The 7,720-nt window shown below is 42.5% G+C and overlaps 1 long non-coding RNA gene across 2 annotated transcripts in view; it reads left to right on the forward strand.

Moving 5' to 3' along the window:
* Window positions 1-7,043, forward strand: part of LOC130284103 (uncharacterized) — a 55,623-nt gene extending 48,580 nt beyond the window's left edge. For both annotated transcript variants that reach the window (XR_008846925.1, XR_008846924.1), the window contains exon 3: window positions 6,913-7,043. This is a non-coding gene — a long non-coding RNA (uncharacterized LOC130284103). The remainder of the gene's footprint in view (window positions 1-6,912) is intronic.
* Window positions 7,044-7,720: the final 677 nt, after the last annotated feature.

A 7,720-nucleotide genomic window follows, 5' to 3' on the forward strand; every position in this document is an offset into this window, starting at 1 on the left:
TTCACCAACCTTTGACTCTCCAGCTATTGCAAAACTACAACTCCCAGCATGCCCGGACAGCCGAAGGCTGTCCGGGCATGCTGGGAGTTGGACTTTTGCAACAGCTGGAGGCACCCTGGTTGAGAAACCCTGCATTAGAATAATATCCAAACATCTCCTCCCACCGTCCAACCTGCCTGGCATTGCGGTAATATCCACAGTAACATATAAAAGTGCTCTGAGTATTGTTTCTGTACGGATCACCCGTCCCTGAGATTTCTAAGAAAGATAAACACGGCGAGAGGTGACCTGCTGCCACCTGTCTGAGTGTGGACAGGTGCCTCAACAACCTTGGAAAAAAGAGAGTGCAGTACTGCAAGCCGCCTGTAGGTGGCAATGTTTGCTTGTTGGGAAAACATCGGAGCGGATTATAATTTTTTTTTTCTTAGGACACGAACTTTGGAATCACCGGCAGTGATGGGGGAAAAAAATTAAAGTGCGGAAATAAAGCGTTGTTTATGCGTTTTCTCATTAGTGAGGCTATATTTAATATCGCTTTTGAAACAGTCACGTCAGGTGAAATTGTAAAGTTATAGAGTTTCCTAATGCGGAAGGACGTAAGGTGGCCTCTCCATAGCTAAGAATTAAAGGAGTTATCCAGAAATTTAAAAACACTTATCATTTTTTTTTTTTCTAAAACAGTGCCACTCCTGTATTCAGGTTGTGCGTGGTATTGCAACTTGACTCCATTCACTTCAGTGGAACTGAACTGCAATACTGCACGCAACCTGAGGACAGCAGAATTTCACTTGGAAAATGCGTAGTGTGAAAGGGCCCTTATTGTGCCATCAAGTTTCAGCTTTCTATAGGGTAGTTAAAGGGGGTCTCCACTCTATATCATGCCTACATGTTTAAAGCCTAACCTTGACAACGAGCTGATCCCAAAGGGACTCCCAGGAATCAGCTGCAATATGTGGGGAAACCTACAAATAAGTGTGTGCTGTCCCTACAGCACCCCCGCAGGGGAAACTAAGTATTACACAATTTCTAATCAAATCGAGAGACCACACCCAATCAAATCAATACACCACACCCAATCAAATCAATAGACCACACCCAATCAAATCAATACACCACACCCAATCAAATCAAGAGACTACACCCAATCAAATCAATACACCACACCCAATCAAATCAAGAGACTACACCCAATCAAATCAATAGACCACACCCAATTAAATCAATAGACAACACCCAATCAAATAAATAGACCACCCCCAATCAAATCAGTAGACCACACCAAATGTAATCAATAGACCACCCCCAATTAAATCAATAGACTACACCCAATAAATTAATAGACTACATCCAATTAAATCAATAGACCACACTAAAATCAATAGACCACACCCAGTCAAATCAATACACCCCACCCAAACAAATCAGTAGACCACACCCAATCTTATCAATAGACCACCCCCAATCAAATCAATAGACCACACACAATAAATCAATAGACAACACCCAATCCAATCAATAGATCACATCCAATCCAATCAAGAGACCACGCCCAATCAAATCATTAGGCCACACTCAATCAAATCAATAGGCCACACCCAATCAAATCAAGAGACTACAGCCAATCAAATCAATACCACACCCAATCAAATCAATATACCACACCCAATCAAATCAAGAGGCTACACCCAATCAAATCAATAGACCACACCCAATTAAATCAATAGACCACACCCAATTAAATCAATAGACCACACCCAATTAAATCAATAGACTACACCCAATAAAATAAATAGACCACCCCCAATCAAATCAGTAGCCCACACCCAATCCAATCAATAGACCATACCCAATCAAATCAGTAGACCACACCAAATTTAATCAATAGACCACCCCCAATTAAATCAATAGACCACACCCAATAAATTAATAGACTACATCCAATTAAATCAATAGACCACACGCAAATCAATAGACCACACCCAGTCAAATCAATACACCCCACCCAATCAAATCAGTAGACCACACACAATAAATCAATAGACAACACCCAATCCAATCAATAGATCACACCAAATCCAATCAATAGACCACACCCAATCCAATCAAGAGACCATGCCCAATCAAATCATTAGGCCACACTCAATCAAATCAATAGGCCACACCCAATCAAATCAATAGACTACACCCAATCAAATCAACAGACCACACCCAATCAAATCAATAGACCACACCCAAATCAATAGACAACACCCAGTCAAATCAATAGACCACACCCAGTCAAATCAATAGACCACACCCAATCCAATCAGTAGGCCACACCCAATCAAATCAATAGACCACACCCAATCAAATCAATAGGCCACACCCAATCCAATCAGTAGGCCACACCCAATCAAATCAAGAGACTACACCCAATCAAATCAATAGGCCACACCCAATCGAACCAATAGACAGGAGTCCTCCAGAATGAGAGATGCTCTTGATAATCGCTCTTTGCTTTAACCAAGGACCCTAAACAGACAGATATAAGCTGCTTGCAAAATGCAGGGCCCCACGCCTAGTTGTACCTTTTGTGTTATTGGTGTCTTTTTTTTGTAGCAGGTGCCCGAGTGCAACATTTAACTTTACACCCCTTAAACCTGAAGACGTGATACGAACCCAATACATTACTTCTCACAGCCGAGAGTTTGCTACAGTGTCACCCTCTATAGCAGTGCTTCCTAAACAGTGTGTCTCCAGCTGCTGCAAACTACAACTCCCCTTACTTATTGTGCCTTTACAGCCTATGCAGTGTTTGCTGTTGCAAAACTACAAAGCCCAGCATGCTGGCATGCTGGGAGTTGTAGTTTTGCAAAAGCTGGAGGCACACTGCTTGGAAAGCACTGACTTAAAGGTTTTAGATTTTTTTTATGTACCTTTACTATCATGTTTATCTATTGATATGCATGTAATGCACCAAGTGATAGATAGGGGGAGCTAGTGATCCAGGAGAAGTCCTGCTAAATTCTCAGTTCTCTTCAATAAATTACTGTAGAAAAAGAAAGAAAAACAAGAACTAGTCTAAAACAGAAGCCGTAATACACTAATACCGGTTTGAGGCAGTCGTGATATATCTACTTATTAATGTTGTATTACAGTCACACAATCCGGATACCTCTGCTCATGGTTTTACTGTATAAAGTCCGGCTCTGTGATGGTCTTCTCAAACTGGTCTTACTGTGCTTAAAGGAGAACTCTGGAATTAGAAGGAAATATGTGCTGATACTTTCCACCAACAATGGAAGGTATGTGGCTCTAAATGTGGCATGGTTGTTGGGGCCAGACGGGCCGGTCTGAGTATTTCAGTAGAGTATTTCTACTGGGATTTTCACGCAAACCATCTCTAGGGTTTACAGACAATGGTCCGAAAAAGAGAAAATATCCAGTGAGCGGCAGTTGTGTGGATGAAAATGGTTGTTGATCTCAAAGGAGAATGGGCAGACTGGTTCGAGATGACAGAAGGGAAACAGTAACTGCAGAATACCATTTCTTAATGCACAGCATGTCCAACCTTGGAGCAGATGGGCTACAGCAGCAGAAGACCACACCGGGGGCCACTACTGTCAGCTAAGAACAGGAAACTGAGGCCACAATTCACACAGGAACCAAAACTGGACAATGGAAGATGGAAGAACGTTGTGACATTTGATGACAGGGTCAGAATTTGGTGTAAACAACATAAATCATGGATCCCTCCTGCCTTTTTCTGACATTTTCTGGGCACTTTGGGCCCCTTAGTACCAATTGATCCTGGTATAAACACCACAGTCTACCTGTGTATTGTTACTGACCATGTTCGTCCCTTTGCTGTGTGGCTAACATGTCATGCCTGTCTTTATTGTGGTGGCCCAGTGTGGGAGGTGTTACCCCGTACCCTTGCTGCCCTGTCAGGCAGCCACCTGGAGTGTCCCCTGCCCCCCCCCCCCCTGCATCTGTTTAATGTAATTGTATATAATCCCCATGTTATATATATGTAAGAGTCTTATACCTTTAAGACTATTTACCAAGTGATTTGTCATGTGATTGTTTCCCAGTGAGGTATCAGTGACCAGGTGACCTAGGGGTGACCAATGGGACCCCACCAGAGCCTCCCCCATATAAGCCTGGGTGGAGCCTCTGCTCTTTTAGTCTTTGCTGAGGTCCAATCAGTTCGAGCCTAAGTGTGTACAGAGTCATAGGAGCCTCAAGGCCAGTCTGCAGCCACAAGCTACAAACCTGCAAGTAACCACAGTCACAGTCTTGTCAGTCACAAGTCAGTCAAGTCAAAGACATCTGTCTAGTCATCGTGACCTGCACTAAATTGTCCACCTCTACTACAAGTCCCAGCAAGCCCTTAAGGTCTCTGAAGTCACTGGTCACCTCTGTGGGCCCTGGCTGAACTGTATAGACTTTTCCACCTGTCTACCCTCAGTAAAGCTACCGTTATCTGTAACTTGGCCTCGGAGTCACTATTGCCCCCGCCCCGCCCCCGTGCCTAGCCCAGGATCCAGCGGTATACCTTCGGGTGGTATTGAGGATAAACTATGCCCTGGCGTCACTATTACAAGGGGTTAATGCCATCTGCCCCTAGGGTAATTCCATCTGCCCTCTGCATCACCCCCTCTACCACATTATCTTACACCCTGTGAGAGGGAATTGTAATACCAGTAACCATGACTACTGTAAAGTGTATTGACCTCAGTCAGCCAAGCTGTGTAGGTCGTCCTCATAGAGAATATTCTACTGTGACCAAATTCCAAGCAGTCATCTAAAATACTACTCTGCTACCCTGTGCTGTGAGGGGAATTTGTTGTCTGACTGGGCACTGTGGATTTCCAGTAAAATCCATATCTATCACGGGTACACCCCCCCAGACACCTCACCCAAGTGTACCCACGGGTCAAGGGCTTTCTATCGTGTGCAGACCACCCTATTTAAAAAACCTACACAGATCAACAGGAACAGCAAGTCACAAAGCAATCTATGACCCCACTAGGGACACAACGAACAATTTATACAGACTTGTGAATTACTTCTATATAAAACTTGTGGTGACTTGGAATGAGGGGTGTAACAGGGTAGTGTAGTGTTGCTGGGTATAGGATTAACCCTTGATTGTCGTGACGCCAGGGTGCAGGTTTTCCTCAACGTATATGTATATCCTACTGCCACCCGTCCCAGGAATGATAGGGAGGAATAAAGGATTGTCCACAGCCGGAATTGTATTGAACTTGAAACAACTTTACTGCAGATTTTATGCAGGATGCAATTAACAGATGTCCGTACAAGAGGAACGGAATTTAGGCTCCTCACAGGTTGGCGGGGACCTTGTAGGGAATAAGCTTTGAATCCTTGCTTTACGCTGTTCCACTGAATTTAGGGGTATGTTTTAGGTTCAGTAGTCACGTAGGATTTTAGGATAGAGTTGGATTAACTCACGGTTAGCAAGATGCTGAAGAGAAAGGCTTCAGGCCTAAATTGTCTTGTAGGTTTGCACGGAGCCGTGTTCTCTCTGTTAGTCCGGAACCCAAAAGAGAGATAATGGGATACAGCGCCCTTATATGTCAAGGGGCAGGCTCAAAGCTTATTGGTTTCCCCAACCTGTCAGTCCTATTACAAAGGATTATGGTACTAACACATAACCTAGTCACATGACCCGCAGGTCCTTGAACCCTAGCATAATACAATTATTAGAGATCACATGACCTAAGGTCCGGTACATTACTTACATTATACTATAACATATTAAATATATACATTTTCAGGAATATTAGGAGGCGACTAGGGGCAATCCCACCAGGAGAGCCCTATCAGCATGAGGAACTCTGACTATGGGGACTTACAACAAAAGGTACGGGACCGAGTCCGGTACCGGGACACCACAAAATCTTAAAGGAATACTATGGGATATGAAAACTTATCCCCTATCCTAAGGATAGGAGATAAGTTTCAGTTCATGGAGGGTCTGACCGCTGGGACCCCCCTGTGATCTCCTGTACGGGGCCCCGGCAGGCCATGGCCATGTTCGACCACAGCACGAAGCGGCAGCCGACACGCCCCCTTAATGCAACTGTATGGTAGAGCCAGATTGCTGCGTTCAGCAATCTACAGGAGATCTCGGGTGTCCCAGCGATCGGACCCCCCACCGGATCTGAAACTTAGCCCCTATCCAGAGTACTCCTTCAACCCTTCCAGTACTTATCAGTTGCTGTATGCTCCAGAGGAAGTTGTGTAGTTCTTTTCAGTCTGACCACAGTGCTCTCTGCTGACACCTCTGTCCGTATCAGGAACTGTCCAAAGCAGGAGAGGTTTGATATGGGGATTTGCAGAGAGCACTCTGGTCAGACTGGAAAGAACTACATAACTTCCTGTAGAGCATACAGCAGCTGATAAGTACTGGAAGAGTTAAGATTTTTTATATAGAAGTAATTTACAAATCTGTGTAACTTTCTGGCATCAGTTTATTTGAAAACATTTGTTTTCCTCCGAAGTAGACCTATAAATATTAAATAGTAAAATATTATTATTGGTTGCGCTGTCCATCACCATTATCTGGGTTTCTTATACAGTTAATTCCATTACAATATTAATTATGTAATTGATCCCGAATGACTTTGTGAATCTTTCTGTATCGACCATCTGGGAATTAATGGCTGAGACCTGCGCAGGAGTCGTAGCGGAGATCACTGTGATTTATACCCATCTCGCCTCATGTTACTAGGCACCGGCAATAAAGCTATGGTAAAAAAATAAGCCTGAAATCCCATTGTCATTGACCACTAAAATTATAATTGTCATTAATAACTATTGAATGAGGACAATCATCATTTCATTATAATTTGCCTCCATAACAGGAAATTACCAAAGTTTAATTTGTCATTTATCTATTTCTAGACAGGGAATAATCCAGTATGTCTATGGAGTCACAATATTTATACAGATTATACGGATAGAACGAATGCCCAACCTGGCACCAGAAACGAGTGGTGAGGAAATCTCTTACACTCGGCTCACCACATGAGGAGGCACTAAATTGTAGTTATTTATTTTATTCATCATTATTTATTTTATTTTATTTGACACGAGATAGATAGATACAAGCAAAAGAATTACAGCAGCACACTGTTAGCACAAAGCTAGCTATATATATATGCTATATTGCTATAGTGAAAAGTAGAGGTACTTAGCTTACCATTTGGCCAAATAGCATGTACCATCCCACCACGATAAGGTGACCTCATCTGAGCATTCAGTTTCCAGGCTTGTGAGGTCTGAGGCACCTTATAAAATGGGTGGGGAGCACGAGGCATATTCATAGTGTAGGGTCTGTCTCAATGGGGTGACCTTATTATGGTAGATAGATAGATATGAGATAGATAGAAAGATAGATAGATAGATATGAGATAGATAGATATGAGATAGATAGATATGAGATAGATATGATATGAGATAGATATGAGATAGATAGATAGATATGAGATAGATAGGTAGATATGAGATAGATAGGTAGATATGAGATAGATAGATAGATAGATAGATAGATAGATAGATAGATAGGAGATAGATATGATATGAGAAAGATAGATAAATATGAGATAGATAGATATGAGATAGATATGAGATAGATAGATAGATATGAGATAGATATATTTGAGATAGATAGATATGAGATAGATAGATATGAGATATATAGATAGATAGA

This window comes from Hyla sarda, chromosome 8, assembly GCF_029499605.1.
Source record: "Hyla sarda isolate aHylSar1 chromosome 8, aHylSar1.hap1, whole genome shotgun sequence".
NCBI classification, from domain to species: Eukaryota; Metazoa; Chordata; class Amphibia; order Anura; family Hylidae; genus Hyla; species Hyla sarda.